Source organism: Scyliorhinus torazame, chromosome 26, assembly GCF_047496885.1.
Source record: "Scyliorhinus torazame isolate Kashiwa2021f chromosome 26, sScyTor2.1, whole genome shotgun sequence".
NCBI lineage: Eukaryota > Metazoa > Chordata > Chondrichthyes > Carcharhiniformes > Scyliorhinidae > Scyliorhinus > Scyliorhinus torazame.
The window spans coordinates 28845775-28857728 of NC_092732.1; the positions used below are offsets into that span (position 1 = coordinate 28845775).

Here is an 11954-nt window from a genome sequence, read left to right on the forward strand (position 1 = left end):
AATCCCCCACCCCCTACCCTGTTCCAGTAACCCCACCTAACCATTTGGACACTAAGGGGCAATTTTAGCGCGGCCAATCCACCTGGCCTGCACATCTTCGGACTGCGGGAGGAAACCGGAGCACCCGGGGGAAACCCACGCAGACACGGAGGGAGAACGTGCAGAGTCCGCACACAGACAGTCACCCGGGGTCGGGATCTAATCCGGGTCCCCCGGCGCTGAGAAGCAGCAGCGCTAACCCACTCTGCCGCCGTGCCGCAGGCGGACACTGGCTCCCAGTCCGGCAGGGCCTCGGTTAGGGAATTCTCATCCCGGATCCCAGCACGATGTCACCACCTCTGTCACCTCCTCCAGCGCTACAACCCCACTCCCGATTCGTCCCACTCCCGATCGCCGGCACCTCTTTCGGAATCACAGGGGGGAAAAAAAGAATTTACCGTCTTTTGTCCGAACCACCACGCCAACCGTGACGAAAACTATTTAACCACCAGCTCTGCGGGCGGGGTGTTGGGGGGCCGGCGGGGGGGGGGGGGGGCAAGTTCCTTCCTGAAACAAAGATTTTCTTGTTTAAATCCACAGCCGGCCTTCGGGCGAGAGATTCAGAGGCGTCGGCGCGGCAAAGCCTAACGCGGCCGCAGCAGCAGAGCGACGCAAACCCCAGGGGCTGTCACGGCCGCAGATCAGGAATCGCCCGGGGAAATCGCCCGCGAGCTGCTGCTCAGGGTGGTTGGTCAGAGGTGCCACAGAGCAACTTCCTGTTGCACTACGCGAGCCGCTGGTTCCGAGAAGAGGGGAGGGAGAGAAAAAAAAAGACTCGTTCGCGCAACACCTTTCCTGACCTCAGGATGTCTCCCCACCTCCCCAGCCCCAGCCCCCCCCCCCCCGCCCCCTCCCCCACCCCCAGAAACACCGGTTAAGGTGTGGTCGCTGATGTTAAGTAGGAAATGTGGCTGCCCATCAGCGTAAAGCAAGATCCCATCAGTACGAGCCAGATTGTCTGTTTCTAAAAATGATCGAAGGATAATTTATTTTTTTAATGTGGGCGTCGCACAAATCCATCTCGAGTTTTATTGAGGCCAGACTGACGGGTAAAGAATTCAACACTTGTCAGCTGGTTAGGCCCAGCATTTATTGCCCCATCCCTAGTTGCCCTTCAGTGGGTGGTGGGTGAGCCTCCACCTTGAACCCGCTGCTGTCGCCCCGCGTGTAGGTACACCCGCAGTGCTGTTAGGGAGGGTGTTCCGCGATTCCGGCCCGGCGACAGTGAAGGAACGGCCGATATATTCCCGAGTCGGGATGTCGAGCGGCTCGGAGGGGGAACTTGCAGGTGGGGGGGGGGGGGGGTTCCCCGTGTGTCTGCTGCCCCCCTCGTCCTTCTAGACGGTGGAGGGGGGCGGGTTTGGAAGGTGCTGTCGAAGGCGAGTGGCCGCGGTGCGTCTTTTAGACGGTGCACACGGCTGCCGCTGTGCGTCGGGGGGGGGGTGAATGTTGGTGGTTAGCGGGTCGATCGAGCGGGGCTGCTTTGTCCTGGATGGTGTCGAGCTTCTCGAGTGTCGTTGGGAGCCGCACTCATCCAGGCAAGTGGGGGGTCTCCCATCGCACTCCTGACTTGTGTCCTTGTAGATGGTTATTGCTAAGTGCTATCACTTTAGCACTGTTGGTGACCCTTTCCATCAGAGGACACCTATAGGGTGGTAATTGGCTGGGTTGGATTTGTGTACTCGACGCACCTGGGCAATTTTCCCCATTGCCGGGTCGATGCCAGTGTTTGTAGCTGTACTGGAACAGCTTGGCTAGGGGTGCGGCAAGTCCTGGGGCACAAGTCTTCGGTACGAATGCCGGGGATATTGTCAGGGCCCATAGCCTTTGCAGTATCCAGCGCCTTCAGCCGTTTCTTGATATCACACGGAGTGAATCGTTATTGGCTGAAGACTGACATCTGTGATGCTGAGGACCTCCGGAGGAGACCGAGACGGATCATCCACTCGGCACGTCTGGCTGAAGATTGTTGCGAATGCCTCAGCCTCGCCTTTGGCACGGATGTGCTGGGCTCCTCCATCATTGAGGGCGGGGATATTTGTGGAGCCTCCTCCTCCGGTGAGTTGTTTAATTGTCCGCCACCATTCACGGCTCGATGTGGCAGGACGGCAGAGCTTAGATCTGATGCGATGGTTGTGGAATCGCTTCGCTCGTCTATCACTTGCTGCTTATGCTGTTTGACAAGTAGTCCTGTGTTGTAGCTTCACCAGGTCGACACCTCATTTTTCGGTATGCCTGATGTTGCCCCTGGCCTGCTCTCCTGCGCTCTTCATTGAACCAGGGTTGATCCCCTGGCTGGGCGGTAATGGCACAACACGATGGAGGGTATCCTCAATGTGAAGGCGGGACTTTTGTCTCCACAGGGACTGGGCGGTGGTCCCGTCTACCGATGCCGTCACGGACAGGTGCACCTGCAGCAGGCAGGTTGGTGAGGAGGAGGTCAAGTTTAAGGGCAGCCCGGTAGCGTTGTGGTTGGCACAGCTGCTTCGCAGCTCCAGGGTCCCAGGTTCGATTCCCGGCTTGGGTCACTGTCTGTGCGGAGCTCTCCCCGTGTCCGCGTGGGTTTCCTCCGGGTGCCTCCCACAGTCCAAAGATGTGCGGGTTAGGCGGATTGGACGTGCTAAATTGCCCCGTGGTGTCCAAAAAAATGTTAAGTGGGGGTTACTGGGTTACGGGAATAGGGTGGATAAGTGGGCTCTTTGTAAGGGCCGGTGCAGACCCGATGGGCCGAATGTCCTCCTTCTGCACTGTAAATTCTATGGTCCATGAAGTATGTTTTTCCCTCTTGCTGGTTCCCTCCCCACCTGCTGCAGTCCCAGTCGAGCAGGTACGTCCTTCAGGACCCGTCCAACTCGGGTCTGTGGAGGTACTGCCGACTCAGATTCAGCCACGTGGCCATGGGTCTGGAGTCACGTGTAGGCCAGACCGGGTAAGGACGGCAGATTTCCCTCCCCCAAAGGACTTCGGCGAACCAGATGGGGTTTTCACGACAGTCGACAATGGTTTGATTCCAGGCTAAGTTTTTTAATTCCACCACCTCCCGTGGTCCTCTGACCCAAGACCCTGGGGTCCCTGGATGGCCGCCTGCCTGGCGCACCACAGGATGCGACCCGCCCAAGAAGCTCGAGCATGCCAGTCCCCTGCGGCGTAAAGGTGCTCAGGAGACCCAGCACCCAGCGGGTACACAGACCTGCACGATCTGGTACAGGGGGTTGCAGACGCGCCCCGGTGGGCTATCAGCACCCCGCTCCCCGCGTTGAGCAGAGCACAGTGAACGGAGGAGTTTTGGCAGCGAGGCTTTCAGTCCCCTGCCCTCGCAACACATTCAAGACAAGTCTTAGCCCGCACAGGCCTGCTGCATTTTACCACCAAATTTAGCCACTCCCCTCCCTCGGGCGCTTCGAAGCCTTAAAGGTTAACCTGACCCCGACCGTGAGGGCTTGGCCTCTCTGCTTTCCCTTCCCACAGAATCACAGTGCAGGAGGAGAGCATTCGGCCCATAGGCTCCGCACCGGCCCTTTGAAAGGGCGCCCGAACCCCCAGAAGGCCCCCCCCCCGCCCTATCCCCGCCACTCCACCTAACCTGCACGTTTTTGGACGGTGGGAGGATACCGAGCACCCGGAGGAAACCCACGCAGACACGGGGAGGATGTGTAGACTCTGCACAGACGGTCGCCGGAATTGCCGGAATGGAACCGGGGGCCCTGTAGGCTGTGAGGCGGCGGTACTGACCCACCGTGCGACTGTGCCGCCCTTGGAAGAGCGGCCAGGGTTTGACATTTGAGATCCGCCAGTGAGGCTTCTCCAGAGACGCTGTCAAGCTCTCTGGAAGATGTGGAGGGAGAAGGCCGAGAGGAGAGGGGCAAGCGGCCCGGGGTCTTGGGAAGGGGCTGCCCGCCGGCGCGGCGGGGGCAAGTTCAGTCGAGGCGCCCGAGAGGGCGTCGGTACGATTGTCCAAATGGGAGCATTGCGCACGGGGTCAGGGGTTAAAGGCGGGGGGACGGGGGACGGCGGCGAGTCATTCGGAGGGCCGGTGAAGACGCGAGGGGCCCCCTTCCGCGCCGTGACGACTGTGTGTGGACAAATGGCCGTCCCCTCACAGCGGAGTCGCGATTGCTACCTCGGGGTGGCGAGGCGACGGTTCCTGGTTTGACCGATGTGTATGTACCACCCCCCCCCCCCCCCGCGCCCCCCCCACCCCTCTGTGGACGAGAGAGCAATTCAAAGGGAAACCACAAACACACAAAAAAAAAGTTACGCCGCCCTGCGTCAGTACAGACGACAAAATCTGAGTTCTGAGATTGAAGGAAGTGCCGTCTATTCACACGCCAATCCCCCCTCGCACCCCCCCCCCCCCCCTCCCCCACACACACAACGCCACAAACGGCACGGGATGCTCGGTAAAATTGTTAACCTTTAAACTTGAGACTTCTGCAAGCAAAGAGGTATCAGGAGATTTGGGGGGGGGGGGGGGGGGGGGGGGGGGGGGGGGGTGAGGAAGCCCGCCACCTTGCTCACAGTTGGAGAGGAGTGGGGAATTTGCCCAGGAAGTCGGCATCTAGCTGGCACCACGCCCAAAACCTGTTGCCCCTGACCCAAGTGTCGCTGACTGGCACATTCCAAAGTCCAGGGATGGGTGAAGAACGTGCTGCAGCTTGGGCCAGCTGCCGCAGAGGTGCAATGGGGGGGGGGGACTGCATTGAAGAGGGAAGCACGGGGGCGCGGTGTTAAGCCCGGCTGCCTCACGGCGCCGAGGACCCGGGTTCGATCCCGGCTCCGGGTCGCTGTCCGTGTCGAGTTTGCACATTCTCCCCTGTGCCTGCGTGGGTTTCGCCCCCGCCGCCCCGCCCCCACCACAAAAGATCAGCCGGGTCGGTGGATTGGCCGCGCCAAACTGCCCCATAATGGGGCCGGGGGGAAAAAAACATTGCGCTGAAGCACCTCAGGGCCTGACGGCCATTTTGAAATGCCTGCGGATCAGTCCTGAGGGAGAGCCGCACTGTGGGAGGGTCAGTACTGAGGGAGCGCCGCACTGTGGGAGGGTCAGTACTGAGGGAGCGCCGCACTGTGGGAGGGTCAGTACTGAGGGAGCGCCGCACTGTGGGAGGGTCAGTACTGAGGGAGTGCCGCACTGTCAGAGGGTCAGTACTGAGGGAGTGCCGCACTGTGCGAGGGTCAGTACTGAGGGAGCACCGCACTGTGGGAGGGTCAGTACTGAGGGAGTGCCGCACTGTCAGAGGGTCAGTACTGAGGGAGTGCCGCACTGTCAGAGGGTCAGTGCTGAGGGAGCGCCGCACTGTGCGAGGGTCAGTACTGAGGGAGTGCCGCACTGTGCGAGGGTCAGTACTGAGGGAGTGCCGCACTGTCAGAGGGTCAGTACTGAGGGAGTGCCGCACTGTCAGAGGGTCAGTGCTGAGGGAGCGCCGTACTGTGGGAGGGTCAGTACTGAGGGAGTGCCGCACTGTCGGTGGGTCAGTACTGAGGGAGCGCCGCACTGTCAGAGGGTCAGTGCTGAGGGAGTGCCGCACTGTGGGAGGGTCAGTACTGAGGGAGCGCCGCACTGTGGGAGGGTCAGTACTGAGGGAGTGCCGCGCTGTGGGAGGGTCAGTACTGAGGGAGCGCCGCACTGTCAGAGGGTCAGTACTGAGGGAGTGCCGCACTGTCAGAGGGTCAGTACTGAGGGAGTGCCGCACTGTCGGTGGGTCAGTACTGGGGGAGCGCCACACTGTCAGAGGGTCAGTCCTGAGGGAGCGCCGCACTGTCGGTGGGTCAGTGCTGAGGGAGCGCCGCACTGTCGGCGGGTCAGTACTGAGGGAGCGCCGCACTGTCAGAGGGTCAGTACTGAGGGAGTGCCGCACTGTCAGAGGGTCAGTATTGAGGGAGCGCCGCACTGTCGGTGGGTCAGTACTGAGGGACGCCGCACTGTCAGAGGGTCAGTACTGAGGGAGCGCCGCACTGTCGGAGGGTCAGTACTGAGGGAGCGCCGCACTGTCGGAGGGTCAGTACTGAGGGAGCGCCGCACTGTCGGAGGGTCAGTACTGAGGGAGCGCCGCACTGTCGGAGGGTCAGTACTGAGGGAGCGCCGCACTGTCGGAGGGTCAGTACTGAGGGAGCGCCGCACTGCCAGAGGGTCAGTACTGAGGGAGCCCCGCACTGTCAGAGGGTCTGTACTGAGGGAGCACCGCACTGTCAGAGGATCAGTACTGAGGGAGCGTCGCACTGTGGGAGAGCTGCGGAGGTCAACCGGACTGACACCAGGGTTGGTGGGTCTCCCCGTCGAGGAGCGGTCGATTCGTCCGAGCCCCCTATTCGCTGGAGTTCAAAAGGACGAGAGGAGGTCTGATTGAAACGTCTGACGACAGGGTTGGGACAGACTGGAGGCCGGGAGTTTGTTTCCCCAGGTTGGACCCGGGTCCTCGGCAGCGTGAGGCGGCAGTGCTGACCCTCGAACCGGGGGCGGGGCTGAAGCACCTCAAGAGAGCAGCCACATGCTGGATGTAGAAAACCTGACTTGGCGTGACGGCCATTTTGAATGTTTGTCATGTCAACCATTGAGTATTTTACGAACAGAGTATATTTTTTGCAACAGAAAACAAATCCAGCTGGTAGAACACACACCCAAGAGCAGAGATGTCAAACGAGATAGCTTTTAAGCAATACAATACACTTACCGGTTTAAACTCTAGGCTGGGGTTATTGGCAATAATCCAGCCTCAATATTGCGCTGCAGCACCGTCTCACATTCCACACTCTCGCAGATTAAGACATTGTCCACCGTTTCCTTCAACCTATTAGAGATCCAACAGATCAGAGCTCGGCACATTCCATTCCGTCTTTTGCGTTTGCATTTCAACAGGCAGTCAGTCGCGCGCCCCAGACAGATTTCCGAACTGCAGAAAGCTCAAACTGGATTAGTCGCGTAATCCACAGCCGACCTCCCAGCTCCACCGCATTCGCATTTCAGACAACAGGTTCAAGAATGGAAAGGCCCCGACAATCCAGAGTACAACACAGCAGCACAGCCCTCAGTACTGACCCTCCGACAGTGCGGCGCTCCCTCAGTACTGACCCTCCGACAGTGCGGCGCTCCCTCAGTACTGATCCTCCGACAGTGCGGCGCTCCCTCAGTACTGACCCTCCGACAGTGCGGCGCTCCCTCAGTACTGATCCTCCGACAGTGCGGCGCTCCCTCAGTACTGATCCTCCGACAGTGCGGCGCTCCCTCAGTACTGACCCTCCGACAGTGCGGCACTCCCTCAGTACTGACCCTCTGACAGTGCGGCGCACCCTCAGTGCTGTCCCTCCCACAGTGCGGCGCTCCCTCAGTACTGACCCTCTCACAGTGCGGCACTCCCTCAGTACTGACCCTCTCACAGTGCGGCACTCCCTCAGTGCTGTCCCTCCCACAGTGCGGCGCTCTGAGGGAGGGTCACATCAGCCACCATCTTTTTTTTTTAAATTTAGAGTACCCGATTTATTTTTCCAATGAAGGGGCAATTTAGCGTGGCCAGTCCACCTACCCTGCACATCTTTGGGTTGTGGGGGCGAGACCCGCAAACACAGGGAGAATGTGCAAACTCCACACGGACAGTGACCCAGAGCCGGAGATCGAACCTGGGACCTCGGCCACGCGAGGCAGCAGTGCTAACCCACTGCGCCACCCTGCCGCCCTCATCGGCCACCATCTCGATGAACAGCAGGGGAATGGAACGGAATGGTCTCCCCCCCTATTCCAGTCAGCAGTCTGTAAACCCCGTAAAGCCCCAGTCTCACCTCTGAGACAGCGCTCCAGCTGAAATCAGGCCAACATAAATCGGCTTTGGGAATGAGATTCAGCTGTCGCCATTACGGAGACTAGCTTTGCAAGTCCAGATTTTAGCCAATTGAATTTAAATTCGCCCAGCTGCCGCGGCGGAATTTGAACCCCTGTCACATTAGTGTCCAAAATGTGGCGGTTAGGTGGGGTTACGTGGTTGCGAGGATAGGGCGGGGGTGCGGTCCAGGATAGGGTGCTCTTTCGGAAGGTCGGTGCAGACATGATTGGGGCCGAATGGCCTCCTTCTGCACCGTGCGGATTCGATCTCTGCCCAGGCACCCTCCAGGAGGCGGTCCTCCATGGTCTCTCTCTCCCTCGCTAAGGGGCTGTTCAGCACAGGGCTGAATCGCTGGCTTTGAAAGCAGACCAAGGCAGGCCAGCAGCACGGTTCAATTCCCGTACCAGCCTCCCCGAACAGGCGCCGGAACGTGGCGACTAGGGGCTTTTCACAGTCACTTCATTTGAAGCCCACTTGTGACAATAAGCGACTTTCATTTCATTTTTCTCCCCTACCCCACTTCGAGAACAGTGTGTGGAGCGACACGCCTGCTTGGGGAGGGCGGGCGGGCGGGGTGGGGGGGGGGGGGGGGGGGGGGGGGGGGGGGGAGGGGGGGGGGGGAATCATCCTGACACTTCCGTCGCCTTTTCCTGCAGGGCACCCCCCCCCCCGGCCCCCCCCAAGGCAGGCCACGTCGTCAAGAAGTGTTTTTCTGCGGCAGTTTGTCCCACGAGAGACAGCAGGGTCCAACTGACTGACGCTCCGGAGCGTTCCTTGGCAACGACCCAGCCTACTCCTGTGCGACACCTGGGACAGGCAGCACCTTGCATGCAGACACAGCAGAGATGCTCTCCCTGATTGCAAAGCCAGAGGATTCAGGCTCAGAATAAGGCCAGTCAGAGCTGAGAGGAGGAGAACATTCCTCCACCAGAGGGTGGCGAATCTTTGGAATTCAATACTTCCGAGACAGACATCAATAGATTTCCAGACACCAGAGGACATCCAGGGATCTCGGGGACAGGACGAATTATAGGATTTACAGTGCAGAAGCAGGCCATTCGGCCCATCGAGTCTGCAACAGCCCTTGGAAAGAGCACCCTACCCAAGCCCACACCATCACTCTAAAAGAAAAGGGGCTGGTTTAGCACACTGGGCTAAATCGCTGGCTTTGAAAGCAGACCCAGGCAGGCCAGCAGCACGGTTCGATTCCCGTACCAGCCTCCCCGAACAGGCGCCGGAATGTGGCGACTAGGGGCTTTTCACAGTAACTTCATTTGAAGCCTACTTGTGACAATAAGCGATTTTCATTTTCAGAAGGCAGGGAGGTAGACCAGAATCGTTTTCCCGACTCCCGGAGAACCAAGGCGGGAAAGTGGAGCTCACGCCCGAGCTCAGCTACAGATCGAGGTGAATAGCGAGACGGGCCCCGGGAGTGGAGGCTTGTATGTTGTGTACCCGTGGGGGTACAGTCTCCGAGAGAAGGGGAAGCGGTCTCGAGTGGAACGCTCCGCTTTGACTGCAGATGCAAGGCGAAGAGATGAAAACGATCCCGCCCTGGGAGCGAGCGACGCCATTTAATTCCAGGGACGTTTAGAAAATGGAGGCTTCGCTCACTGGGGGGAATTAAAGGGTTTTCTCCTGCGGCAGTCGTTGGCACTTCGAATCTGCCACCCACCTGCCACCAGCGGGAACAATCCCCCCCCCTCCCCCCCAACCTACCTGCCCTCTTCAGACAACCCACCATCTCAGGAAGGCCTCCATGAACTCTCCCCTCAGCCTTGAGAGGAATAGAGACCCCCAGCTTCTCCAATCCGTCCTGATCACCGAGGTTCCTCGTCACGGGAACCATTCTGGTGAAACCCTTTCCTGCACTCTCTCTCTCTCCAAAGAGCGGAGGGTGTGGGTTCAGAAGAGCCTTGTTTTGTAAAACTCTGCACCCAGAACTGGACGCAATACTCCAGCCAAGGCCAGATCAGCGCCGCATACAAGCTCCACATAAACTCCTTGCTGCGTGCCCATGTTGATAAAGCCTGGCTACTGTACGTTTTTTCATAGAATTTACAGTAGAGAAGGAGGCCATACGGCCCATCGAGTCTGCAGCGGCTCTTGGAAAGAGCACCCTACCCAATGACAACACCTCCACCCTATCCCCATAACCCAGTAACTCCACCCAACACTAAGGGAAATTTTGGACACTAAGGGCAATTTATCGCGGCCAATCCACCTAACCTGCACATCTTTGGACTGTGGGAGGAAACCGGAGGAAACCCACGCACACACGGGGAGGACGTGCAGACTCCGCACAGACAGTGACCCAAGCCGGGAATCGAACCTGCGACTCAGGAGCTGTGAAGCAATTGTGCTACCCACAATGCTCCCGTGCTGCCCTGGGTTTTATTGCACCCCTCCACCCCAAACCTGCCCTGCCGCCATCAAAGGCTTATGCGCGTGTACACACGTTTCTCTTGGCCCTGCACTGTCCTCATCGCAGTGCACAATACCCCCCCCCCCAGAGTTTAATATCGTCCGTCAACTTTGAATCTGCGCCCTACAGGCCAAGGTCTCAGTCACGTGGAGGTAGATCGCAGATCAGCCCCCAATTCACCAAAATGTCGGAGCAGGGTTGGAACGGCCTCCGTCCTGTGACCAATATCATTCTAGCACCCTCTGCCTCCCACTCTTTGCGCGTGCTGCACTTTCTCACTCACACAGACTGTGCCTTCTGTCGTACTCACTTTATCTCTCGCTCTCTCTCTCGGAGAATCTGTGAAATAAAAATTAAACCCACAAACATTAGTCAGCCATTTTGGGGCTCCTCCCCCTCCCTCTCCCCCCCACAATCCCCCCCCCCCCAGTGGCCATTTTATGTCACCTCAGTACTTGGGAGGCTCGTGACAAAACGGGCCGACTCCTCAATAACCGTTCCGTCGGCATTTTAAACACGGCAGCCCCGGAAACACGGAAGACGCAGGCAGGAAGGGGGAGCCATTCGCTTCAGGGCCGACCGAGGCGAATTCGAGACGGATCGCATCAAAGATTCATGAGAGTGGAGTCAGTCAGGAGGGACTTCAGTGACGGCGGGGGGGGGGGGGGGGGAAGACAAGCGGGCACCGCTCTCCGGCGAGCGGGGAGAGGAGCTTTGGCGGAAGCGGTCACAAAACGGGGGGTCGGGGCGCGGTGACGCTGGAGCGAAGCCGCCGCCCCCCCCCGCCAGTGGGGAACGAGAAATGTTGGTCTCCTCACACGAGAAAGGACGTTAAATGTCTTTAGAATCAGTTCAGGGGGAAAGGTCCGCCCGCCTAATATCTAGGATGGGCGCCGGTGCTGGGGGAACGGGGGTTAGAAACGGGGCACCTCCCGCTCCTCCGCGGCGACAGCCATTCAGCCCATCGCCTCCGTCCCGGGCTCACGGGAAGTCGTTCCCCACCCTCGGGCGGGGGGGGGGTTGGCAAATCTCTGGAGACCCTCTCGGCCAGCGGTGGGGGGAGGGGGGGGGGGGAGGCGGCGGCCATTTTCAGAAGGCTCTTGGCCAACCGGGGGGGTTCAAAGGTCATGGGTGGGGGCGGGCGGCCATGTTCCCAGACTGGAGGGGCCAGCAGGCCACAGAGGGGCCGAATGGCCAATGGCCAACCCCCCCAGCTGCCAATTCCAATGCAATAAAACCATCCCATGTTGGCTGGTGCCCTCTTACCTGTGCTTTTCATGGACTTTCAAGGTTGTCAGGCAAATTTATTATTATTTTCTATGATTTTTTTTTTTTTAATTATTTTTTTAATATAAAAACGTGACAACGATGCTGGGAGGGTGGTTGGGGCGAGTTGCACGGCTGTTTGTTGAAAGAAGGAGAGGTTGAAGCTTGTTTTCGTTCCCCTTCCTCTTCCTCCTCCTCCCTCCGACTGAAGAGAGGCCGGCGCCGGCCCCGAGCGCGCTCCGCCCCCGCCCCCCCCGGCCAGCCTCGACTCCCCATTGGCCACCCGCCAAGGCGTCAACGCCCGTTCCGCTCGTCTCATTGGTGTGAAGCGCCGTCGGTCAGGCGCGCCCCGCCCACTCTCTGCGCCCCGCCTCCCGGCCCCCTCGCAATTGGCCAGACGCCAAGGTGTC

The 11954-nt window shown here is 59.3% G+C and overlaps 1 long non-coding RNA gene across 2 annotated transcripts in view; it reads right to left on the minus strand.

The window, feature by feature from the left end:
• LOC140402926 (uncharacterized) overlaps positions 1–11744 on the minus strand; it is a 66282-nt gene extending 54538 nt beyond the window's left edge. Inside the window, exons 1-4 of one of the 2 annotated variants that reach the window (XR_011938191.1) lie at positions 11545–11744; positions 10589–10617; positions 6711–6827; positions 521–546 (exon numbers count right to left, since the gene is read on the minus strand). This is a non-coding gene — a long non-coding RNA (uncharacterized lncRNA). Of the gene's footprint in view, positions 1–520; positions 547–6710; positions 6828–10588; positions 10618–11544 lie in introns of those variants that run through there. The other variant, XR_011938190.1, reaches the window with a different exon arrangement.
• Positions 11745–11954: the final 210 nt, after the last annotated feature.